This window comes from Melopsittacus undulatus, chromosome 1 (genome assembly GCF_012275295.1).
Source record: "Melopsittacus undulatus isolate bMelUnd1 chromosome 1, bMelUnd1.mat.Z, whole genome shotgun sequence".
NCBI classification, from domain to species: domain Eukaryota; kingdom Metazoa; phylum Chordata; class Aves; order Psittaciformes; family Psittaculidae; genus Melopsittacus; species Melopsittacus undulatus.
The window spans coordinates 54,470,792-54,497,687 of NC_047527.1; the positions used below are offsets into that span (position 1 = coordinate 54,470,792).

A 26,896-nucleotide genomic window follows, 5' to 3' on the forward strand; every position below is an offset into this window, starting at 1 on the left:
GGACACTCAGACCACGTGCTTCACCAGGTTGGGTATCTCCTGCCAGATCTAATAGCATGATTGGGCCAAGTGTTTATTGTAGAGTCAGCAAAGAACCTGTCAACCAGGTTTCCTTGGTTCTTGCATTGTGATTCTGGACATGGCAGGGGTGAGTAGCTCTTGTAGACAAGCTACACCCTTAGGAACACAGCTCCATCCTGCCTTCCGGTAACATTGAAGTTACTTCTACTATCAGATGAATTACAAAGCAGTGACCAAAAAATATATTAAACACAACAGTCCAAATATTAACTGTATCATTACTAGGTTTAGAGAGGAGGAAAAAGAAAAGTAAGGAGATCATACACAGATCTGCCTGTACATTTGATCCATTATAAGAACTTTCTCCTATTTATCCAGGAAACAGGCCATCAGGACACCTATGCAACCTCATGGATATGAAAACCCAGTATCATGACGCTGTGACTATTGCTTTCACTGAAGAGATGCTTTTTTAACATGTATCTTCATATAGCCAAACTCTCTCTGGGATTCATGTTAGAGTGAAACCTGTACACAGCTCTAAGATCTCCTATGATTTATAACTTTATCCGGTTCTAAATGTTAATACTCTTAGGCTGTCTCTAAGATTTAGAATTACTGACATTTTCCAGACATGTTTAAATGGAGCCAGACACTGAACAGAACTTGTAATTTTTGTGATTAAAAGGTAAAGGAATTTATACATCTGAGGAACTATTGTCCTCTGGCAGGTGCTGGTATATCAGGATGCAGATCGTCTCTTCCAGAGATATCTTGGATAGGAGCAAGAGTACCAGCAGTATTGGGTGTTCTCTGCATTTCTGTTTCCAGACACAGATCCATACATAGGGCTTTCTGGGCATGTGCGTAAGCCTGTGCATTTTCACTGGTTCTTGCTGTCCTCCTCCTACAAGCCTAAAATATCCCAAATTGCTGCCAGGCAAATTTTTCTGCTTGAGAGGTATTGTATAGAAATAACTTGAGAGGTGATTCTGTTATGCTTTACAAAGTTTTCCACGGGTTACGGATATTCCTCTCCAACCGGGCAAGACTCTATAATGGAAATGGATTACTTGTTTTCCTGGAGAAGTCACTAAAGGGAACACAGCTTAAGCTTATCAGACTCATTTGTTATGAAGGGTGTACAGGTTGCTGGGGCACACTTGACTCTTGATGGGTAATAGAGCAGACTTGAAATCTAGTTTCTCCCAATTTGTTAGATTATACATAAATTATAAATACCAATTTATGGATTATAAATAGTTGATTATGGTGATTGTTAACCCTCTGCCCTTCTGATGATATTGCAACTTTCAGGACAGGTAGCCCCTGTATATCTTCCAGATTACTGGAAGCTGTTCTTTTCCTGTATTGTTCCGTGTTCATTTGGCTTCTTGGGGCATAATCTAAAATGTTTGCTAAAATCATCTTTCACTGCAGATCTGACTGTTTCTCTGTTTTGGAACTACTCCACTGGTTCCCCTGTCTGCTGTCACATCTGGTGACCTGCAGCACAAACTGCAGGCCCTCAGTCACTAACACTTCATAGTTTGGTGCTCTGAATTCTGTGTTGGCAGATTCCTGGCTCCTTCAGGCAGATGTGCATCTTCCAACTTGCAACTAGGGAGAGGTGAGGCAAGAAGGTAAACCAGCTGCACTAAAAAGCACATTTGAGCTGAAAGGGCACATTCTTCAAGTTAGCAACTGTTACAATTCACCATGTCACCTGCTCCCTGCTCTTTCTTCTATTCATTTTAGGGCCACAGGTACTGTTGGGAAGGGAAGAGTCTTCAGACTACATCACAGATGGGAGTGTGAAATAAGGCTGATGATCTGAATTAAGAGAAATAGGGATATTTTTATTTTTTTTTCTATGAGAATGGTATGCATAAGTATTTCTATAATAATCACAACTTCAGGTGTTACACTTGTTCCCAAAAGGGCATGGCTGTGTTGGGGAAAGTGGGGGGAGGCCAGAGTTGATCCGGTGATGTACCACAGCCCTGCATCCTGGAGCATGTTCAGAGACAGGTGGAGACCCAATGGCAGGGGCAAACCTGACTGTTTTACATCGGCCTACACTACAGACTGTAATGGACAGCATGTGCAAGTGCACACAGGCAGGGCAGCAGCCTGCCTTGGGTTCACGCCTGCTGGGCCAGGGCTCGAACTGGGTTTTCCTGTCCTGCAACATATTTTAGAAATGTCAAAAATCTGCGCATTCCGCATGGGACAAAGTGTGGTTCTGCACCCCTCCTCCCCCCTCGCCGCTCCCGTCCCTACCAGGGCTGCAGGGCAGGCTCCGCTCCAGTGCGTTCCCCTCAGCCCCGCAGCGCCTCGCAGGGCCCCATGGCTGCAGCAGTAGCACGGGTGCAGCGGGGCCGTTCCCGCAGGAGCCGCTCCGGGGTGCTTGGGGCTCCCCCCTCCGCGGCAGGGCCCCGGTGCGGCGGCGGCGGCGCACATCCGCCCGGCAGGTGTCAGTGTGGGCTGCGGGGCCGGGCGGGAGCGCCGCCGCCCCTCCCCCCGCTCCCCCCCCGCCGGCGGCCCCCGCGCCCGTCCGCCAGAGCCAGACTCGCTGCAGACAGGCGGCAGCCAGCGGAGCGGGCAGGGCGGGGGGGGAGGCGGAGAGGCTGGGGATGAGTTGGAGGCAGGCACAGTCTCAGCGCAGGGAGACCGGCTGCCGGAGACAGGCAGGGGGAGGCGGCGAGGCGCCCCGTCCGCCCCGGAGGAGGCCAGCCCCGCGCGGCGGCGAGCGGCGGGGGCCGGCGGGAGGTGAGTGCTGCCTGCCGCGGTGGGGACGGGCACGGGCGGGGGGCGCCGCTGAGGAAAGTGCCGGGGAAAGTGCCGGGAGGCCCGAGTCGGACACCTGGGAGCGTGCGGCGGCTGCGGGGGGGACTCCGCCAGCGCCCGCACTCCCTCCCGCGGCGGGGGTGCCCCAGCCCCTCACAGCCGGGGCCGGGCTGAGCGCGTCCCCCCCGCCGCCGCCCCCCAGGTGCCCCGGCTGGCGCGGAGGGTGTTGCTGAGGGGCTGTCGGGGGCAGTGGCCGGAGTGAGGGGCAGCGGTGACAGGTAGCGGCGTTCGTGGGGGCGGCCTGCCCGCCGGCAGCCCCGCTGCTGCACCCCGCGGCCGGGGCAGGAGCAGGGACCGGCAGCACGGCGGGGAGACCCCCGCAGCGGTGGCGAGCGGGGCTGTGGAGCCGTGGCGGCGGGCAGGGCGCTGGGGAGCAGGCAGTGTGCGGCACGTCCTCTCCGGCTGCTCACAAGTAAATACTTCCAGCTCCGTCTGGCCGCTCACCTCGCATGGCCTCGGGATTGATGCGGTACAGCGCGGCGGGCAGTCCCGGTGGCGGAGCGGGAGGGATCCGGATTCTAACGGAGATGGCTGCGCGGCAGACTGCTCCCGGGTCCAAGCGGGCAACTTTTACAGGGAGGAGAGGCTGCAGCGTGGCTGCCAGGCTCACCCACAAGTGACCTACATTTAATGAAATGCCTCTTCTAGTCGTTTGGTTTTTAAGAAAAGTTTATCAGCACAAGTCTGTCTTTTGGCTCCCTGTACCTGACGCCTGCCTGCATTGTTTGCATTGAATATGCGCATCCCAGATTTGTGAATGGTGTTGCCAAGTTATCCATCATATAGGTGGGTTGGTAGTTACGCGTAGGTTATGAGCTGATGCTTGCTGCAGCGACAGGCACACCGTTGTGGGTAGGTTTAAATTCTCTAAAGAATAAGCAGGAAACGGACAAAATGCCAAAGTAACTTTTGTAACGAGATCTTAACTGAACACCTAGAATGATAAAGGTTTTAGTGGGACTTTCTTCTTTGTCGTTAAGAACCTTTTCTGAATAGCAGTGGTTGTGTGAGAGAACAGAAATCTGGTGAATAGTATTATATGGTACTAGGAATAGTGTTTGATGTTAGAAAAGTTTATAGATCTAAAACACAGGCATCTTGTCAGGAAGGAGAACTCTTCAGAGGTTTGTGTGTTCTTACAGGCAAAGTAATCTTGTATTAAAATGTTTGTGAACTGGAAAGGTGCACCACATAACATGAAGAGTGGAATGTATGCAGCAGTGTATATCTGAGGCTAGCTGAAAAGGGAGGGAGTTTTTGCTGGTGAGAAAGCCCAAGGGGCAATTACTGGTAGACATAGATGAGGTAAGACCAGGGATACAGAAGACAGAGTACAGTAATCTTCTCTCAAAGGTGGCTTTTGGTTTTCATCTTTCAAGCCCTGAGTTTTTGGTTATACAAAACTTTTATTGTGCCCTCCAATTTCATTCCTATGTTAATCTTTTGGTAAATCTACTCTGTGTGATGATCCGAACTTGCTCAAATAACACACGATGGGCTCACTGTGGAGTAGAATTGAGTAACTGTCTGTGTGGTGCACATGTGTATGGTTCCACTAATGAGCATATAAATATTATGGCTTAGTGGTGGTAAATGGAAGGGGAAGTTTCGCTGGAAAACCAGTGCACTGGTGGGGAACAATCTAATCAGCATCCACTAGTCCATATTAGCAGATGTAGTAATGGTACTGTGAGCATCTATAGCTGTACTGGTGTTTTAGCACCAGGTATTAAGTTACTGTTATACGTGAAGTGACCAGTGAGAGGACAACTTAAACTGGAACATGTCAACTATACGCAGTTATGTATAGAAGTAAAAATACCTAATTTAATATAATCTGTGTTTATAGCAACACGTTTAATTATGACTCTTTAGGTATGTGAAGATCATTGTTGCATGCACATAAGGCATATCAGTATTCTCCAGTAAATTCAGATGCCTGTGCAGGCCTAAATGATGGTAAATGTATAATGCAGAATGAGTTAACAGTGTGTGACAGTATATTTCAGGCCATTGGTTTATGTTAATTGAAACATTACAGGCACTAGGCAGCATTTGACTGATGAAGTTTGAATTTCAGTCTTCAGCATCTTAGGCTTGAGAGCTTGTGGAAGTAGAAAGAAACTCAGATTCAGGGCTGAGGCATAGTTGTAGTGAGTTTGGTAAGATAAAACCATTGGACAGTAGAAGAATTTAGAACTAACCCATGTGTTTATTATTTTTAAGTAGTAACATGATGTTGTCTCTGTATAAGACATGAAAAGATGAGTTGTTAGTTTTCTGTGTACTAGAGGTACCGTGTCTTTTGGGGGGTAGGTGGCTAGGTGGCTGTGGGAGAGGGCAGGAGAGAGAAGTTCTCGCTTTGATTTTCTTGGCCAAAATTTAGTTCTGTTTTCCACAGCTGCCTGCAGTATTCTGTCTAGGGGCTGCTGCCTTACCACCAAGAGCTAGATGCGTTTCAGTGACGCTGTCTGAAATAATTTGGAATACTTAAGGATATGATGTGCCAGAAAGAAGGAAATGATTGTGGAAATAATAGAGGTATCTTAAAAACAATTCAACTTGATATAATCTCGAAGAGAAATGAGGTGTTAGAAAGTGTGTGCCTGCCCAACAGCTCTCGCATCAGCAGACATGGTTTGATGTGTTTAACTTGTGAGTGGTCTTGGAAAAGTTTTTTTCTGTCAGGTTTCTAATAGTTTAAAACAGCTCCTTGCAAGTGAATTGCCAGTTACAGAACGCAGATACTTCTAGGAGTTTAGGCATGAATTTTCCTGCAGATTGGTTCTGTGGTAACCGTGAAATTCTTCAATGGCACCAAGCTAGTATCAGCTGCTCGTTAGAAGCACCGATGCCAGAACAGTGGTGCATCAGTTGCTGGGAATCCAACCCTGTAGTGAAATGATTCATACATATACATTTTCTTCTCTCAGTTGACAGCTATTTTTAAGAATAGCCGTCTTGCCTAGAAGGTTGATATCTAAGCAAAGGCAGACTAGATAGCTAAAAATTTCTTTCCCACCAAACATAATCTTACTTTTGCCAGACTTCTAATACATACGCTGAAACATTTGAATTGAATTGATTTTAACTGATTCTTGCTACATCTCTGGTGCTAGTTGGTCATTTTAAATGGGTAGTGAGTTTTTGGAGCTGCTGTCAGGAAGTCAGCAGGTTTTTGCACAAGCCAGGATGAGTTTGAGGTAAATGTCAGTTCAAAGCACTTTCTAGTGACAATTGGTAGCAGTGTGTAAAGGATAGCAGGTTACCTGAGCAACTTCTTGAAAGGGATGGGATTCTCTAGGTATACAAATCTGCAGAAATGGTCTCAGAATGAAATAATGACACATTTGTCCACTGTACTTTAACTTGTTCTATGTGCTACACAGGCAGAATATTCCAGTAAAGGAAAGATACCGATCCTTTTTTCCCTGTTGTGTTCTTCTAAACATTCGATTTGAAAGAGAAATATAAGTTATTTTAGAGAGGAGTTTTATTTGCTTACTTCTGAGACTGTCAGTTGAGTAATAGTAGCTGTAACGGGAATGCAGTCAAAAGAATGCTTGCAGGTGAGTAAGTGATGACAGCATTACAGTCTGTTCTGTATTTCATGGTGGCAAAATGTCTTTGTATTCATCATCTATATTTATTTAATATATGCATTTCAGTAGCATAAGCTTTGATTTAGCATATTTGGAATATGGTAGATGTAGATGAATTTTACTAAATGCTTTTTCTTATTGTTTAGTTAAGCAGTGGAAATTTGCAAGTCCCTGTATCACCGTTCATTATTACTCAGCATAATAACGGGTAAATTTAATCTCCCTGATTAAGATTATTTTGGTCACAAGAGATAAGGGAAGGAAAATGAATAATTTCCTTGATGTTGTGCTGTGCCTGTGTTGTTCATATCTGACTTTCTTTTCTCTAAAATCCTACTACAGACAGCAGCCTGGCTTTTTAAACCATGTTTGGATGATCTTGCTCTACATCAAACTTCCCTTTCAGATAGGAGACAGAAATTAAGAAGAATCTAAATGCAATTTCTCTTCTTATTGCCAATGAAGAGCTTTCCTAGATTTGAAGTAAGTTTTCTTTGTGCCAAATGGTTGACTTTGCTAGAATAAAATCTCTCTAGGGTATGCAAAAAGTCCTCTGGTTAATATATTGGCATTCCCAGGACCCACTAAAACTTAGGCAGGTTGCCAGACACCACTTAATGAGGGTGCTGAATGTCTGGCACAAATCTGCATGAAAACCAGCAAAGAAGCTGGGGGTGGAATTGCGTGTGGTGGGGAGAGGGCTGGGAAGGCGACACATCCACGCCCATAATTTGTTTTTAATGTCTGCATCTTGCAGAGGAACTGATCAGAAATCCTTACTGCTGGATTTTGGGAAGTCATTAGGTGCGGGAGTCTGGATACTCTGAATCGGGGTAGCTATGTTCTCACAGGAATACATTTCATTATGAATGTAATGTATGAGTTAGGGGGCTAGTTTTTGAGGAGAGTGCCAGCAGAGGATGGCAAATGTTAGTGATCTTTATGATTTATTATCTGCTAAAACTAAAAAGCATTTGAAAATGTCATTAAACAATTTAGGGGACAATGGAAGTCAGTGATTGCCAGCATCCACACACAAAGGCCGTTAAAGTTACATGGCAGGGATAAATAAGCTACTGCTGTTAGAACATTTAAGCTCAGTATAAACCTGTGGTGTGTGGCTCTGCTTGGTGCCACTCTGCTTACGTTTTGTGACGTGTTAAGTAGAATTGCAGGTGTAATAGACTCTCTGATGGTTAGGTAACTGTTAAAAAGTATGTCATAGGCTAAGCTGAGGCATTTTTCCATTAGAGTACCATTATAAACAGAATACATTGTTTTGTGTTGAATCAAATATTTAGTCTTAAAGGTTGAAACTGATAAAGCAAATTCAGCTATATCTGAACTAAACATTATTTCAGACATTTAAAGCACAAGCCTTTTCATCATTTTCCCTGGGTTTTAGTCTTTCCCCTACCCAGCCAAAAGACATTAGTCCTATGTAAATAAATTTATAAATAAACATTCTGTTGGTAGGCTTGACTGAAAATATTTTTTAAAATCCTAAATAATTTTCCTAGGAGGGAGTTTTTTTATGCATGGCTGAATTGGAAATGTATGTGCTTGTGACTTGCTTTTCAGTGTGCGTTTCAGTTGTGTATTTTACAGTTTTGGAGAATTGTTCCTCTCAAGAGGAATTTTACTCATTAGAATACTGGCAGCTACTTGATGTGTGCTTTTTGGTGAGACTAAATTGTAGTCCAGATGCTCCTATATGATTCTGTTTGGTTTCACTGAGATGATAAATGAAAATATTAAGGTAATTTGACTTTAATAATGGTTGTAGTGGAAAAAAGGGCGAGTGTGTTTTGACAGTTGTAAGGGGACCTTTGCAAAGTTTTATCTGTGTTGACACTGACTCCTAGCTGTCTACAGGACAGGGAAAACAAGTGGTGAGAGTGATGGACATTGTACCCACATTTGTAACCTAGCGTGTGTTTAGGTTTTGTTCTAAAAGGCAGAAGAACAGTATGTCCTAGGAAAGATCCTCTACTCAAATGCTGCACATGAGAATGGAGTGGGTTGATGAAGTGTCTGTAGGAATTTCATTGTGTTGCCATCTCCTAGGGCTCTTGATTGCTTCCATACTAAACACCCCAGTACCCTTTTTGTTGAAAACTGGTAAGAAATCTGCTTCTGAAAAAAAAAAACATAGTCACAATATTGAACTTGCTACTGCCTGTAAAAGGCACATTTGGAGGTTTCCATTCTTCTTGTATTTCGTATTTAATTTTGCTTCTGTGTTCTGAAATTGTAAAAGATGTGCTGGCTTTTAGGCGTGATTTACTTTTTTTACATGGTTGTATAAGTACCTTGAGGTCTGAATGATTCTGTCATAATCTTTGACCACTGAATGTATTTGTGATTTTAGAAGACAGTACTGAATTCTGTTAGAGTTTCTGTTAGAATGAATGTTTATGCTTAATGAAGTAAACTCTAGAATCGCTCCCATGTTAAGGGAAGACTGGAAAACAGTGTTTTCTTCTGGATAAACGCTGATATTTACTCAGAACTCTAAAATAAGTGTTGACTCATCTGCTAGTGTTATCTGGCATTTGCCAGTATAAGGCTACTGTGCTTTGTCTTTAATTTGCAGCATCCAGTACTTGCAAGCATCTTCAAACAGTGCTCTATTTTTTGAACTCAACTTCCACTCTTCTTGATTTCAAAGATTACTAGAAGGAAAAAGTGTGATTTTTTTTGTTTTTTAATTATTATCCCTCTATGCTGTGTAGCTGTGCCTATAATTTTGGTTTCTCATACCTGTAACCTACTTGTTCTCCGTTTCATTGAGGGAAAGGAGGGGGCAGTCTGTGACTAAGATATGAAGCAATCTCTTTAACAACCTCCTTCTTCCACTGAGACTTTCATGAAATTTTTACTGTGTGTTAATTAAGAGTGATCCATTATTACTTTGGACTTGTAAACACCTTTAAACATTCCATTAGGTGTTAATGACACATGAAGCAAGAATTAATATGAATTTGTTAGTCCTCTATCTAGTAGGGATGTACTTTATGTAATTGCCTAAATGTAGCAGTGTTTCTTAACTGTTGGGTGTAAATGGTATTGCTTCAGTTTTTGCTTTTGCTTAACCATTAGTTACTGAGTGAAGTGATGCTAATTCATAGAGCATATTTTGGCCTGTATTATATAGAATTTCAACTGGACGTTTGCCATGATTTGCTTGGGATTTTCATAAGACAAAGGTGAATTGCCTGGCTTCTGCCTTGTGGGTCAGAGTTGAGGAGCCTAAAAGCTGTGGGAGAGAAGATGTGAGGAACAGTTATAAATAGCCTAACTTAATCTTCATAGCTGTTGAACTGGTGTCTTCTGTGAAATACCAAATTGGAGTGTGTTCTTTTTATAATTTCACCTTAATGGATGACTGGTTTTGTAGGTTTTGTTTAACTGGTGTTAAGCAAAATGAAATGGAGTATTTGTAAAAGTGCATGCAGATAAGACACAGCACTCCAAAACTAAGGAATGCACCTGATCATACAAAAGCTAGGCTTGGCCTAATAGCCTCCATTGGCCAGTGCAGCTCATGTGTAGATGTTCTGTTTCATAAAAGCCTTGTGTTGACTATGATTTCTCACCAAACTCGTATGGGTAGTGGAAGTGAATATTTCAACCAAGGATGCTTTCCATATATGTGATCCTTTCGGATTCCTCTTACTGTTTTAATAACCTTCATAGCAGGTTTCTAGAAACAGCACATTTGAGATAAATTTTTTTGCAAGTACCCAATTTTCACTTAAAATGGCTTAAATTTAGGGTTACCCTTATTTAATTGGGAAGCCTAACATGTGATCCGTCTATCCAATCAAAGCAGCTTGCACAGTGTTGAATACAGGTAGTGTTTGGTGCCTGCTTTCATATAGCTTATAATAATATTTTTTTTAAAGCTACCATCTGTTGATGAACAGAAATACTGCCAATGTTTGTCAAATGTGTGCTTTATCTGACCTGTTCTACTTAGCACCTTATGGCAAAGCTTTCTCATCAAAGCATTTTACAAATATCTTTATTCTTACAGTGCATTATTAGATTGATAGCAACAGTGGTATCACTTTTTAGTGTAGGGATTAATGTCCCAAGGATTAGGGAGATAAACATCTCTTTAGTTGCAAGAGGAGGTCACCTGCAGTGGGTACAGAGATGAGGATTCTAACCCACAGCTGTAGGTGAACATTACTGTTCTGACCTAACGATCCTTGCAGCCTTTTGATGAAAATGACTGGAATAATATAAAGATTCTACAGTAGAAAGCTCAAATAATCTAGGACAGCAGGGTTGGAACTAGATGATCTTAAGGTGCTTTCCAACCCTAACCATTCTATGATTCTCTGCAGGTTGGTCTTTTTTCCTAGGTGGTGGCTGGACAAGTAGGTAAATTTCAGGGAAAAAGTATTATAGCACTGATGCGTGTTACTGATGATAATGCATAGTAATGACTTAAAAAGTATTTAGTTCATGAGTCTTTTAGATTTTGTTTGAAATTACTGAAAAACATAGCAAACCAAGAGGAATTAAAAGAAATAGGAGGAAGAGGGCCTCTCTGGGTTGTAGAGTGGAAGTTAGAGGTGTAGGATATTCTGAAAGTGTCTTTTGAAAGGAGTTCTTCAGTAGAATATGCAGCCATCAACAGTTTGTCTTTTCCCATTTCTTGTTTTCCCTTGGGTGTTGTTAGAGGTTGGAGATAAAAGCCTTTAATCATGTCTACATGAAGACACCAAAGCAAATCACTTGAAGTGTTGAGTCAAGATGTATATGTTAAAGTATGTTAAACTAGTGTGTGAATGCTGTGTTGAATGTGGAGCAGCCTTATATATTTAGCTTGAATCAATCAATGGTAATTTTACATCTGAATGAGAACATTATTCAGAACATAAGTTAAATTACAGTGATCTAAACCCGTCTGTATATGAATGAGAGCCTCTTGTCTTAGATATTTACCATACTTTAACTTCTGTGCCTTATACCCTACCTGATTGATCTCAACTTTCCTCATGTCCCTTGTTATTGATCAGTTTTCATGATGCTGCTCTTAAGAGGCATGTTAGATGGAGCTAGTTGCAAACTTTCAAGTGAGTGTAATTTAATCAGAAAATGGGAGTTCATTGAACTTGGAATGTTTCATTGCAAATGATTTGGATGTGACAGACTTTCGCTGAAATCAGATAAGAAGCGACCTGTCTTTGATTTCTGGTGAACTGTGTTTTGACCAGAGGCCTGGCGTTTTCAGGGTCCTTGACATGGAACTGGACTGCCAAGGGTTGCACTTTGTGACCAGGGACACTGTGTTTCTAGGAACATCTGGTTTCCTTGAACAGCCTGCATGAGAAGTCTTCTGCAAAGTGATGAAATCGCTGTGGACCACCTCAGGTTTGGGGGACTGGAATGATCCTCTCTATCTGCATATTGAAACTGTCAGTCCTCTGAAGAGTAGAACTGAGGGGGGAAAATAATCTGGTCTATTTGACAGTTGTAAAACCGAGGCCTTCAATTTGTAGAAAATGAGGAGATTTTTTGCATTTGTCTGCTTTGAAATTAATTAATAATACTGGAAAATGATCTTGCAGCCCAGAAACTGGCTAGATCTGATCTGAGCTGTGTTTCATTATGCTTTCATGCATGACAATGAATATCTCTTTTCCCCTTTCTTTTCAATCTGAAGTTCATCTGAAGGAGTACCTCAGGGGAGCCAAGGCCTCTGTTGCCGGAAGGCTTTAATTTGTCCTGTCATGTCAGCCCTGACCACAGAGGTGTGCAAGTTGCACTTCCCTGTGTCTTGCATTGGAAAATTTACGTAAAAGAAAGATTATCATGAAGCTTTTATATTCCAGCAGGTTAAAGTGAATGGTGGAGCCTATATTCTTCAGGGTTCTGAGAAGGAAGTGAGATAATTGTAATCTTTTTGCTGGTTTTGTCCAGCTGAACTTTTCTCCCAGGATATTTGTATTGCAGAGAAAAGGAACTGTCCAGTTAAAGTACTTGCAAATGAGGTGTACATAGCTGGAAATTCCGTTCAACCTATGCCCTTTTTTAAGTGACCCTTTCAAAACTGAGATTTTACCTGGATGTTCCTGTTGAGGTCCATGATGTGATGGAGGTAGGGATTATATTATTTCTTTCAAGAGGAAAAGGATACCCATGTCTTTTTATTTATAAACATTCTATTATATAGGATGATTCAAAGATTGTTGTATTCTCCCTATAAGAAAAACCTTCTGAACTTTCAATTGGTCAAGAAGATAAAGCCACACTAAAAGCTCTGACTGAAAGCGTGAGAACAGATCTGACACCAAAACCACAGTTGTCCTTTTAGAAAATAAAGAGGCAAATGAGTTACAATATATTAGCTGTTGTACATTTAGCTGATGCTTCCAAGATGTTTGCATACTTGTTATGTTTATGGCCACTGCAGTGGAGGCAGATAAATTTTAGTAACTTAAGCATTTCCCTGACTCATGAATGTACAGAATTCCTAATATATTTCTGGGGTCAGAGAGTGACTTGTTTTTGAAATGGAGAAGTTATGTCACAGGCTTATGAGAGTTCTGACTTATTTTGGTTTACATGGTATAACAGATACTAGAGACAAGAGAAAATATATAATAAGTCATCATCCTGTTTCTGAGCTTAGTGTGTGGAATATAACATAGTCCCCTTGCATGTGAGATATTCTCAGGTGTCTCTTGCACCTACCAAAGGACAAATGCTGTATGCAACTGATTTTATTATCTGCTATAGATTTCTGCTAGCTTTCCTGTTGCTCCTGTAGCTAGACTTCTCTCTCTTTCATTGGTAGTTCTTTAGGTGCAGCATTTCAGAGACATCATGTCTCTGTGATGTCTAAGTGGCTTCCTCTTCTTTCCCTTCCCCTTCCAACCCAATCAAGAAATTCCAGATGGAAGCTCTTTGGTGTCAGTAACAGCTGCACAGCAGATAATTTTTTGCATCCTTAGAGCTGTAATAGCTGCAACTCCATATACGTACTAATGATATACATTTACATTAAGGATTTTCTTAAGTTTCTTCAAGGCTCTTCTAATCTCCCTTAATAAAGCATTTCTGTGCCTGGTTAGAAGTAGCTTCTTTCAACAGAAAGAATTTAAGATATTCTGTTGTAAACTTGAATTTTAGGAAGTCTGAATATTTCAGAGTCCTCTGTTGTGATTCAAAAAATGTGCTCCTTTCTTCTCTAGGGTTTATAATAAGGTGTCAGCAATGATCTAGTCCATCTGGGAGCTTGCATCAATGCTTGGGAAAGCCATATGTGTCTGCCTCAAACAAGGCTATAGAAAAGTGTTCCACTAGCAACCAAGATGTCATCCATCTGCTAGACAATCCTGTAGCTAGTTAGCTTAATGACGTATTTATTTGACTGGATGTTTCTGCATAGCAGGCTCCAGCTTTCCTCCCTGTTCAAATTAATACCAAAACGTCCGTGCTCTGGAGAAAAAAAACCCTGCCCATTCTGGAGAATGTCAGGAAGTTTGTGGCTTGATGGGTTTGATCTATTTATCTACCCCAGAATGTTGCACTCCCAAATTCTGAGTGAGCACATTGTTAGGAGATTGCTTCAGCCTTCCTGTGCGGGGAGCCCTGTCCATGCAGTGCAGGTGTCTGGGTGGCACAGGGATCAACAGACACAAGACCTGGGTGACCTTAGATGCATGTAGAAATCCAGTCATGCGGTTACTACTTTAGGGTATTATTTTAGCACATGTGGTTGTGTGAGGATTTCCTCCTGCAGCAGTCAGAGATCGAATTGTCATGTAAGCATTTTACCCAGCTACATGGAATAAACCAGGTGATTATTTCACTTAGTTGCTTTAACAGAAATGTTTATTCAAGGTTAAGGGGTTCACAGTCTTCAATATGCACGTTCTATATATTTGTATTCTCAGATGGCCCTGCAAAGTCAGAGCTCCAGCAGAAATATACTGTGGGAAGAGGAGCCCTGTAAACTTCAGATACTGTTTGTTCTTACTGTGGTAACGAAAAGCACATCAGGACTGACTGTCATCAATATTTTTTCTCCAGATGCTCTATCATTTCTTTCTGGTCCACACAGGCTAAGTCACTGTTGCAGATCCTAGGCTGATCTGGTCTGTCTGTGAGTCAGAGTTGAGTTGAGAAGGAGGCAAAACAACAGGAGGAATGCAAATCTAGATGAAAAAAATGGTTTATGCTAATGACAATTGCATTAATCTGTGTTGAGGTTATCTGGTGAATTTAATGTGGAAAAATGCATATGTTTATTCAGACAAACTCACTATACAGTTGGGTCCATTAGTAAATCTTCATTCATATCTTGCAAGGGAGTTTGCATGCCCAGTGGGAATTGAGACCTTTTGCTAAATACAGCTGTTTGTATTGACTGGAGCCAGCACAGGTCTGTCTGTTGAGTTTGGTAAATTTCACCTGACAGTCATTGTTTAAAAATGTGTGGATGTGAAACAAAACCAATACTTGATGAACTTCCCAGAAAAAATTAATCTGTGCGGGTCCTAAATAAGGCACAGAAAAAAATTGTTTCTTGGCTGTACACTAGGGGCCTCTCTTCTTACAGGTGTGAATGGGGTTTTTTTGTATGTGGGCATAGTAGCAGCTCTAAGCTGAAAAAGTACATGAAAGTAAAACTGAGACAGTTCCATGGAGCAGTGTAGAGTTGGTGAAGCAAAACAGAGATCTAAGAGGTGAAGTATACTCATTCTTGCTTCATCTGCTGGTAAGACAAAGAGAATCATGGAATAATTCAGGTCAGAAGGAACCTTCTAGAGTTCGTCTACTGCAACCAGCAGTAATAGGGCCAGGGCTTTTCTGAAGAAATCGTTTTGAAACTAGAAACTTGTTATTTCAATCTTCATTGTCGAAACTCCGTTTTAATTTTTTTTTTTTTGGATGTTTGGATTTGCTTGTGTTTGGACAGAAGTGCAATGAAGGTCAAGTGGAAGAAAATAAAGTATGAAAAAAGAGGACCTTCATTCTAAAGATTCAGAGTAAGTGCCAAAAAAGAGCAGAGTTGACATGAACTCTTACTGTAAGTGGGAGTTGCCATCTCATGAGTAGCTGGAAGCTGTTGCATCTGTTTAAAGTAATCAACATTGTTTTGTTTCCTTGAGATGTTCTCTTCGAAGTGTTGTCTGTGCAATTAATAAAGAATCTTGGAGTTTACCTTCTGAGAAGGGAAACAGCTGCTAAGAATTTATCTGGTTTTGTTTGTATTCCTTTTGCCACAGGGTTACTGTCCATTGTTAAATAAAACACAATTAGAGAATCTGTTCCAAGTCATCTTATAAAAACATAGAAGACCTCTTAGAGGTAACTCCAATGGGTCAGAGTAACATTGGGTAAGCTTTTAGTGACAGAGGGATTTTACATCTTGCTGGAAAGCTTCCTGTGTGGAAACTTAATTGTTTTAAAACAGAATGATAAAGGTATTTTTGCACTTTTCCATGAAAATTGCATTCATAGTGGATCAGTGCGTTCTGTAGTCTTGTATGATACCATGCAAAATATGAAAAAATAATGTAGACTGAAAAGTTATGTTATGAAATATTGTAAAATTCCTACTTTATAAAATGTAGGAATTTTATAAAATGTAGGAATTTTATACATTTTATTTATAAAATGTATTTCAGCTTTTATTTCATTATCAGTGTCAGCAAAATGATACCTTACTAGAAATATTTCTGTTTTGATGCATTGGATCTTCTGATGGAAAAGAGATCCACAGGAGTATGTTCGACAAGAACTGAAAGCTTCTTGTTTGGGAGCTTTGTTTTATATTATTTAGTTACATTTATTTGTTTGGGGGTTGGTGTTTTTGTTTGGTGGGGTTTTTTTTTGTTGATGTTTTGGTTTGTTTTTAAGCTCCTTTACTTTGCATTTCCACTGCAAATTTGGAGCTTGATTAGGGAGATTACTAAAACTCTGTTGTTCTGAGGCCTCGTTCTGTTCTGTTGTTTTATTCTTCTTCATATTGGTTTCACTGTGTAAGAGTGCATATTATTATATAGATGACTTCCTGATTGGCCTAAGCTATTGAATACTTATTGTCAGACTTGATAGCTAGCAATATTCATCTTCTTTTCTTCATTTCTTACATATACAGACACTATGCAAGATCCTAATTTTTTTTTAATCTCTCCTACTGCCAATTTTCCCAGTTTTGTTTACCTGCTGTTAATCCTGTGTAGTTTCACCATTCCTACAAATGGAAGAAGACTTATACAGAAACCTAATCGTTTTGGACCCATTTTATGTGTCTGTTCACTTTAAATAGAGGCTAATAATAAACTGAGATTATTAATTTGCTTCTGAAAAGCATAATATTGGCTATATCAAGTCCTTTTCCCATTAGCCAAGTGTTTTTCTTCTTCTAGCACTTCATATGTGTTGATGCATATATGATTTTCCTGTCATTAAGTGTTCTTGTCCAGTTATGCAGAAGTGTTATGTTACAAAAGATTACGTGCTTGACTTCTGCTGAAGTAATTAACATAAAATTGGACTGTCTTCTCCGATTTAGTTTATGTGTACTAAGCTTTGTAACATATTCTGACTGAAGAATAAAGGGGATACAGGATGTTGGTACATCTTCCTGGAGTAATTTCTGGAATGCTGTTGCTTGGGTCTCACAGTGATAGTTTATATTTGGATACTCAAAATAGTTAAAAATCCCCCAAACAACAAAAGGGTTGCATACAGATATTTGACTTTGAAAAACCCTTGTGCTTTTGATGCTGAGTGTTTTCTGTTTGGTACTATTTTGTGTTATAATCTTTATGCTACCTAAGTTACAAGAAAAAGGCTTAGAAAATAAGAGAAAAAGAGGAATGTCTTTGACGTTCACCTTGGAAATTTCTTCTGTGAGCTTGAATGTGCGATAGGTTTGAATGATTCAAGAGCCAACAGGTTATTTCAACATTGGTCAATGTGGGCTAGACCTTGAATATACAGTTAGGGATGCACACAGTATCTTATCTCCAGTAGTGGAACAACCTATAGTGAGTTATCAAGTTGGGATCTGACCCACTAGAAATGGTAGACAATACAAAAACACTCACTTTGTTTTTAAGTACTTGCTCTTTAGGTCTGCCAAGCAATTAGCCACCTTTTTGCTTTCTGTTTAGCTGTCTGATTGCTGACAATTTTTTTGTGTTTAAGGTTTTTCATATCAAAGTAAATTATGTGCTTCGAGGTGCAGTTGTTTTGCGAACATCACTTTTACAGTCAAAACCTTATGTGCTGCTGGATAAACAGGTCATGTTGTAATCAGATATGTCTGTTTTCACCAAAACTATGTCAGAATGTAAACCCACCAGACTGATAAAACTGGCAGGAGTATCATTGTACAATCTCCTGTGCACTGTTTTGTGCCTGTGCTATGAACACTGTATTCTCTGTGTAGTGTCAAATTGTCCTGCAAAGAGCTGACCATCAAATACTAATTTTTTTGCTTTTTTTTTTAATTAAGCATAGTAGTTGAGCACTTATTAGCTTGTCTGAAAAGTCATTTTGTCTGATAATGATAATGATAGCCTGTGAAAGGTAAATAGTACAAATACAGTGCTCCTGTATAATTGAAAGTTACTGAAAAATGGGGTAGAGCAGTATGGATAAATCAAAACCCAAACATTCTTATAATGCATCTAAATACATCAGTTAGCTTTGCAAACATGTTTTCCTGGGTCTAGAGCCTTTAAAATGAAGGTAACATTTAGGAAACTTGAAAGTGTATGAATGTTTGAAATCCAGTATGAGCTAGAGCAAGGACTTAAAAGGCAAACGAAGCAGCCCAACATGAAGTATATATTGCAGAGGCTTGTAATAACTTTGTAAAAAAAGATCAGTTATTCTTTTTCTTCTCTTTGCATGAGCAGCTGTTAGATTCGTGACATCTCAAGTGTTCAAGGAAGGAACAAGCCTCCATTTCCTGTGTTATTTTACGTGCTCTTGCTCCATACGTTATTTAATTAAACTGACTGGTGTAGAGGGCCATCTGCCATCCAGAACCACCAGGATGACTTCTAGGCCTTCTTGTCACTATTTTTATTTCTCCTCTAACTGCTGTTCAGGCTGTTTTTCCATTTCCACAAACTCTGGGAAATTTAGCTAACTAAGAGTTTCCTGGATGCCATGTCTGGACTTGACTTTGTGAGTATTCAGGTATCCTTCTTGAGTTGGGTCACTTTGGACTCTCTGGCATGTAGAGCTCATGTCATCCTGCTAATGCAAGAAACCTTGCCAAGGTGGCAGAGAAGTGGCAAACTTTGCCATCTGTTTACCACCAACTTTGGTCTCATTTTCATTAAAGGCTGCAAGGGGGACAAACACAAGTTGCAAGGGGACAGTCCTGTGTATTTCACTGGAAGACGTCAGTCTGGTCCTGTGGTTTGAATTCTGTATTTAAGAGAAAAAAAACCAACCCAGAACAACCAGAAGTCCCCACCAGCCTCTTCCTGACCCAAACTTCGTGTTGTCATGAAAATGGGGAAAGCAGAAGAGATGGAAATGTGTCTATAAACCGACACACAGTGATGTGTTTCTGTTCATCAGTACTTTTCTAGGGTTTTTAGTTTAATTTTTTATAAAACATAGTTTCCCTCCCTTCCCAGTTGTGCTCAACTTACCGGATGGTTGAGCATAAATCAAGTATTTCCTATATGTGGTTTTTGGGAAAGCACATTTACTGGTCCCAACTCTGCAGGAGTCCTGTACTGCTGTTGATGGCTGGCTGTGCACACTGTTCACAAGCGAGATTATAACCAGGAAAATATGTTGACTGCTCTCTAGACAGATTCTTCTTTTATACCTAAGTCTGTGTTTGTAACAGAAAGTGTGGATACACTCAAATTTGAACTTCTGCTCATGGCTGTGAGGGAAAACATGTCTTCATGTTTTAAGCTATTACATGTTGTGTCTGTGCAAGTGTAGGTCCTCTTGATGTGGGGAGGGTTACTGACCGCGTCAAGATTTCCTTCCCATAAAGTGTTGGGAATGCTTACCTTCGTATTTTATGTTTTGGGGTGTATGTAAGGGGAAAACAAAGTCTGCTTTAAGTTAAGGTTAGTAGACTGCATGAAAGGATCCCAGCAGCTAGAAAGTCTTTTGAATGTGGCTCTTTGGAAGAGAAGTGGTAGCAAAATAATTTTATCAGTGTGCACTGATCTGTGGTGATTTTGTTATATTTGTTATGCCAGATATGGAAAAAGATGGTTAGTAGGAAAAGACTTTGAGTAGAAAAGATTCTTCTTTTCTAAGACCAGGACCACAAGGGTATTAATACAGTGTGATAATACTGCTTATTGTTTATGCTTAAGAATCTGTATTTTGAGCATCTAAGAGCTTTGTTTCATTGTTAGGGATCAAAAATTGCAATGTCAAATGCTGACATTTTTCAATTTTTATATGATGCTTACAATGTATTATCAAAGATACTGGAAAATGCAGTGTCTTTTAGCTAAAATACATAAATAAGTCTTATCTAAGTCTTAAGTATGCAATGATGACTAAAAACAACCCGGGCAACTGTGACCTTCCTTTATAGTGTGTAGGGTTCAAACTGTGGTTGGGAGTAAATATGGAAACTTAATCTATTCGGATGTTTCTTTTCCTTTATCAGTGTTTAATGCAAACAGAATGATTAGTTTAGACATTATAGGTGTTACTTTGCCACGTCTTAAAAATAACCTGTGAGATAGAATTAAAATATAGTATTTAAATAGGAGAGTCCAAGATACTTAATTAAGAGGATTTAAATTTGAGGAATGGGTGCCTCATGCTTTGACTGAGTGAGGAGCTGTTCCAGCATAGGGATGCAGACGACAATGCTTGTATCCCTGAAAATGCAAGCTTGACAAAAATGCCTGTTGTTCAAGAGGACTGCTTCCAATTTGCCAAACACCTTCCCCACATGTCCCTCAGTATGGCATACTGAGGAGGTTATTTGTACATCGCTGTTCTTTTCTTCTCTTCCCTACTTGCCATTCCTTCTCCGCTTCGTTTTGCTGCCAGTGAGCTATTCTGGTTTCCTTCAGACTGAGCTAACAAGAGCTAATATTGACACTTGCAGGTAGCTTATTGCTATCTGTTCTTGCAACAAAATAAATGTTCTGACTAAAGACTGTATGTTTTATGAGGCATGCCATCAAGGGGGAAGGATTGCATCTGAGGCTGGGGTTTTGAGTAGAGCTGCCTTCCCAAAGTGAATGTAAGCGTGTATTTAGAGAGGCAAGGTGATGAAAAGGAAGATGATGACTGTGTGGTGGGGGTGTATATGCATGGATATATAGATTATATATAAAGGAAAAAATCAATCACATGGGTCTTTAAAATGAAGTGACTAATGATAACTGACTCTAAATTCTTTGGAGTATTTCGTGCATAGTTACTGGTGAGTCTCCTTCCCTCTTGTCCTTTTCTGTTCTCCTATGTTGAATGAACACCAGTAGGGTGGGAAAAATGCTTTGTGTAGACTGTTGTTTCAATCTATGGTTCACTTAAACTTGAAGATGTTTTGAAAGAGGGAACAGGTTACATCGCTCCCTTCCAAGGAGCTGTGTGTTTTTTTTGTCTGGATACATGAGAACAGTTACACAGTGAAGAGTCAGTCTGGGACCATAAAGAGGATATCCATGGTGTTTTGTTATGTTGGTCTACTCTACAGTTTGGGCTATTTTAATACAAAAAACTTGAAGAGAAAAATAATGTAAGGAAATCCATGTAATCCTAAGGAACTTGGTTTTATGAAAAATTAAACTGTATTGTCAGGCATCCCCAGTGATGACTTGTGGATATGTAAGAACTTCGTGAGTTACACCTTCTCAGGTGTGACTCACATTGTATTATGTTTATTGTTGACATGCTTACATCATGTAGTCAAAAAAATATGTCTAGGTGTCCATTCACTTTCTCAGACAATATAAGGCTTGACCTAATTTCTGGGAGCACATTCCATTTTTTCCTGGATTGCTGCATGGGATATTTCAGTAGCTTCCTGCTGTGTTCCTTTGAGTTCCATTTCTGTGGTAGTACAAATCCATTGCACTATGATGTTTTCTGGGGTGTTTCTGTCATAGCCTAAAATACCTCTAACACGTAAAATCCAATTTATTGCAACATACATTCATAGCATACTCTGCTTCTGAGTGACCATTGTAGTAGCATACTGTACAGAAGCCAAGTACAGCAGCAGATCTTGTGGATGATGGTCTGCACCGTGGATCCTTCAGTTTCTACCAGGTGGAATTGATCTTTCAGAAATACCCAGTCTCCTTGTGTTTGATTGCCATTGTTCTGGTGACAGCCTGAGCCAGGAGATGCTCTTTATTTCCTGGCTATAGACAAGGCCAGTCTGGTGAACTTTTGATATTGAATGTGACATTTTGCTTACAGTTAAAGCATTTTGTAGAAGTGGAAACTGTTGTCTTGACAACTAAACTCTGGCTAATAATAGATAACTAAAGAAACCATGAGTTCAAGTATATCATAATTCTTAAAAATTCAAACTTACCCTTGAGTTTCAGAGCTGATCTCAAGACAAATGTGATTGTGTTTTAGATCTGTAGCATAAAGAGCTCAGACTTCACTGTGACACAATAGTATTACAATAAAGTTCATCTGTATCTATTTTAGATGTTTTGGGTTTTTTTTTCTGTAATAAACAGTATTTTCTGTGTTAGTTTTCTGCAAAGATGAGTGTTTATTTGCGCTGCAATGGCTCTTCCTTACATTACAATAATTTAAGATTTCAGGGCTATGTTGCAGTTTGAGAATCATCATGTCAATACAACGTACTATGTGTGCTTCAGAAGAACGCTGCCTCTTGCTTGGAGAGCCAAGTAAGAGATTCGTTGGGATTTCCTCCACTAGAAGATTAATAATTTCCTTTTGCTCTCCCACTTACTCTCTTAACCATTTAAAAAGTTGAATTTCCAATATGATTTGTTTTGTGGTTGAGAGTTAATAGAAGTCATGACATATAATCTGACAGTTGGCGGCACTGGAAAAAACTGTTTTCTTCTTCATCCGTTTAGTTTTTACTAATTAACTTCATATATGTCAGTGAGCCCATTCTAGTTCTGTTTGAGATGAAAGGTACATACCCAGTTTTTATTAGCTAGCACTTAGTGTACAGTGGCAAGTGCTTATATACTACAGCAATATGAACAATATACAAACTTTAATGAAATAGAATCTTAGACTTTTGTGTTTCCCCCCTTGTTTCCCCCCTCTTTTCTTCCCACCTTTTCTCCCCTTCCACCCCCCCACTCCCTTTTTTTCCCCCAAGAAGAGGCAGACAAGTTCCCCAGCATTTCTGCTGTGTTAATACTTCTTCCCAGCACAGCGTGTGAATAAACCTCAAAACATGGCACTTAAATTCTGATCCTCGTTCTGCGGAGGAACAGCAGTTCTGGCTGTCCTGGGTTCAGCAGTAGCAGTCAGCAGGAGATGGAGCAGGTCAAAGCTCCTGTGCCGGTCAGAAGAGGGATTGGGCCTGTGAATAGCCACTGCAGCGTAGCCTGGGCAGCACAGAGAGACATGGGTTCCATGTATATACATATCTATATATGATGTATATAGGTATATACATACACACATCAGAAGCATGTATGTACACATATATACACATGTACACCTGTCATTATCTCAACCCTTCGTGCCGCCCATTCAGTGCCAAAAAAAAACTGTTGTGGTTTAAGCCCAGCCATAAATCAGTCCATGCAGTCTCTGTCTCACTCCCCCCCTTCCCCTTGCTGCTCCCAGAGGGATGGGGAAGAGAATCGAAAGAATGTAACTCCCACGGGCAGCAGTCCAGTAACTAAGGTATAACACAAACCACTGCTGCTACCACCAATAATAATAATAATGATAAGGGAAATAACAAGGGAAGAGAATACAACTGCTCACCACCCGCCGATACTCAGCCTGACCAAGCAGTGATCTAGCCCTTCTGGGTAACTGCCCCCAGTTTGCATCCTGGGCATGATGTGCTGTGGTATGGAATACCTTTTTTGTCAGTTTGGATCAGGTGTCCTGTCTCTGCTTCCTCCTGGCTTCCCTTCCTCCCTGGCAGAGCATGAGACTCAGAAGTCCTTGGTCAGAGTAAACATTACTGAGCAACAACTAAAAACATCGGTGTTATCAGCATGGTTCCCAGGCTGAAAGTCAAAACCACAGCACTGCACCAGCTACTAAGAAGGAGAAAAGTGACTGCGACTGCTGAACCCAGGACACTGGCTCAGCTTTAAGTTGTTCCACTGGGAAAAAGTGCTTTAGAGGAGCATGAAGAATTTGTATCAGAAATTACATGTAAATGTCATGTTCAGTTATGGCACAAAAAACAAGGAGAGTCTGAGTTAACTCCAGAACGTTTCTGGAGTGGAGAGAAAGAACTGCTAAACAACAGTGAAGATATCCTCTATAGTCAGGGCCTCTGTGGGACTGCATTTTGGAGTGGGAGTTAGTGTAAATGAGTTTGGACAAGCTCACTTATTGTGGTTCCATCTGTGGTTTTAAAAGAGTTTTAACAGTGGGATCTATTTTTTTAAGTATTTATGAGAGAACATTATATTTAAAATCGCATATGCTGGTAGCATGACTACTGGAGCTGTGAAAGATCTGCTCGGACAGAGGCCCTTTTATTACAGAATGCCTTTTTTCAGCTACGCATTGTTCCTCTACCACCTAACACTGGAGATCACTGGGGTGTGTTCTGACACACTCCCTGTGTTTGCCTCAGACTAGAACCCCCTTGCTGTCCATTCCTGTTTTCATTCTGTTGCCTTCTACAGGAGGTGTCTTGAATATCTGATTTATGCCTTGGATGCCTCTGTTAACCCCTTTGTTTGTGGTTTGCTCTGCTGAACCTTGAAGGGAAGACTCTTCGGTAAAACTGCCGATGTCCAGAGAAGTAGCCCAAAGGCATATTGGTGTCAGCTTTCTAATCTGTAGCAATATGAATAATCACCACAGATTATTTTACATAAAATTGCAGAGATGAGAGGTGCTTTGGGGATTTGCTACTCAGACTGGGATGTCCTCTCATTTAAAGGCATGGTAGAAAGGTAACAGTTTTCCTCATATTGTCTTGAAATGTGTATCTTAAATCTGGCAATGTTAATGAAAGCCAATAGTCAAGACTATTAAACTGATGATAAGAGGTGGAGGTTTTGAGGTCACATTCTTTTACTTCTGGAGAATACATCCTCCCCCTATCTCCTACACCTTGAAGTGTTAGAATTCTGTCTGCTCTTGCTTTCCACTGTATGGACATTGGCATTTCTGTTCCTTCTGAAATGGAGATGGAGCTCTGTCCTTTGGCTGCCTGCTTTGAACACTGACTGCCATGCTGAGAATCTGTCTTGAGAAAGTCTTATGGGAGAGAATCCTCTCAAATTTGGGTTTAATCAGGAAAGAAGAGCTGTATGTTTGCCTGTCCTTCTCTTTGAATGGCTGCAGAACAAGACAGCCTTCAACAGAAGTTAGAGGAACTGTTTCTATCTTGAATAGAACTTTTCATCTTTGTTTTTTATAGGTGACTGGTTTTGGGACTGTCATGATACGTAAAACCTTTGTGTCTTAAATGATAAAACTAAGTTGTATGGAAACAGAACTTAAGTCTGCTGGGTTATGCTTAATTCTTTAGTTTATATGACTCTATGACTAGTATTAATCAAGTTTGAGAGAATACTTTTCAGATAAAAAGTGGCTATAATAATAACCTTCATAAAACACTTTCTAGTGATTTTCAGGAGCAAAAAAATGCAAAAAATAAAACACTATATTAAATATAAATCAGTATAAAGGGAAAATATGTGCTCAGATTATAGCAGACTGAATATCTGTAGCTGAGGTTGTCTGTTGCTTCCAGTTAGGCAAGGCTATTTAAGTTGTTTGTAACATTCTCAAATGTAGGCCACTGGAGCTGAAATTTTCCCACTGGTTACCTGCTTTGGACTGATTCTTTTGGGTTGAAAAGTATTTCAGATGCAGCAAATCAGTTGAAGTACTTCTGAGCATGAATTTGGGAAAGAAAATAGTCAGTGTTGTCTTAGTGAGAAGGTCTCACCTGTTTGCTGCAGTCCTTCTTAGAGGGAAGACCTGAAAGCTGGTGGTTGGCTGTTGCTGGAGCTGTGCTTTAAAGTGGGTTCCTGAAAGGGTCTGGTTTTAGGCTAACCCTTCAAGTGGGAATAGGAAGGGAGTTACTGTTAATGCATATCTTTCTAGCTGTCCAGTTTGATTGCAGCCTTGCAAGCAGTTGTGGAAGATATGAATGGCATGGTCGGTTGGGATAGAAATCTCTCAAGTGATCTGTGCTGCTGAAGCCAGTCTTCCATCTAGCAGTGGTACCATGTGTTTTACTTGGTAGCATCTTGTTTAAGAGAATAACCTTTGCTTAAATGATGATTTATTGATAAGTTGAATCTCACCGTTGGCACTTTGGGAGCACTTAGGTATGTGTTCTGCGATCTTGGTCTGCCCCAGATGTATGTGAATACAGAGCACTCATTTGTTTGGGGAAAATGCCCCTCCAGGGGTCCTAAGTCCTGTCTGCATGTAAAAAACTGCAGGAGGTAGCAGGAGGAATTTATAAGAAAAATAACAAGAAAAAAACCCTCTTTAGAAACAAGGAGCCTCTGTAAATGACCCAGTATGGGACCAGTATTGTAAAAATGGTTGCTTAATTGTGTCAGCAACTGGAAGTAACTGGATTTGGGAGGGAGTCAAGGGAAGGGTGATGTGGGTGAATGGGTGATGTGTAGAATAACTATGGAACTATAACTTTCCCCACCATAATTCATGACAGTAATAGATGGTATTTTTTTATAACTGACTTATAAACAGATGGGAAAAAATATCCCCTTTGGCTGGAGTTGATCTACATGGTGTTGGTCATTAACTTCAGTCTTGCCAGGCTTCCATGAAGGTACTTTAGGCTGCAGCTGATAAGATACATAACTTCCAACTCTCTTCCTCTTGTGCAATTGTTGTGATTTAAACCCAGCTGTAAATCAGTCCATGCAGCCTCTCTCTTACGTTCCCTCTTCCCCCCTGCTGCTCCCAGAGGGATGGGGAGGAGAATTGAAAGAATGTAACTCCCACTGGTTGAGATAAGAACAGTCCAGTAACTAAGGTATAACACAAATCGCTGCTGCTACCACCAATAATAATAATGATAAGGGAAATAACAAGGGAAGAGAATACAACCTCTCACCACCTGCCGACTGATACCCAGCCCGACCCAAGCAGTGATCTAGCCCTTCTGGGTAATTGCTTCCAGTTCTACATCCTAGGCATGATGTGCTGTGGTATGCAATACCTCTTTGGCTAGTTTGGGTCAGGTGTCCTGTCTCTGTTTCCTCCTGGCTTCCCTTCCTCCCTGGCAGAGCATAAGACTCAGAAAG

The 26,896-nt window shown here is 40.7% G+C and overlaps 1 protein-coding gene across 1 annotated transcript in view; it reads left to right on the top strand.

The window, feature by feature from the left end:
* The first annotated feature begins 2,700 nt into the window (after nucleotides 1–2,700).
* LDLRAD4 (low density lipoprotein receptor class A domain containing 4) overlaps nucleotides 2,701–26,896 on the top strand; it is a 284,564-nt gene continuing 260,368 nt past the window's right edge. Inside the window, exon 1 of the mRNA XM_034061144.1 lies at nucleotides 2,701–2,793. The gene's annotated coding sequence lies outside the window, so the exon portion shown is untranslated. The remainder of the gene's footprint in view (nucleotides 2,794–26,896) is intronic.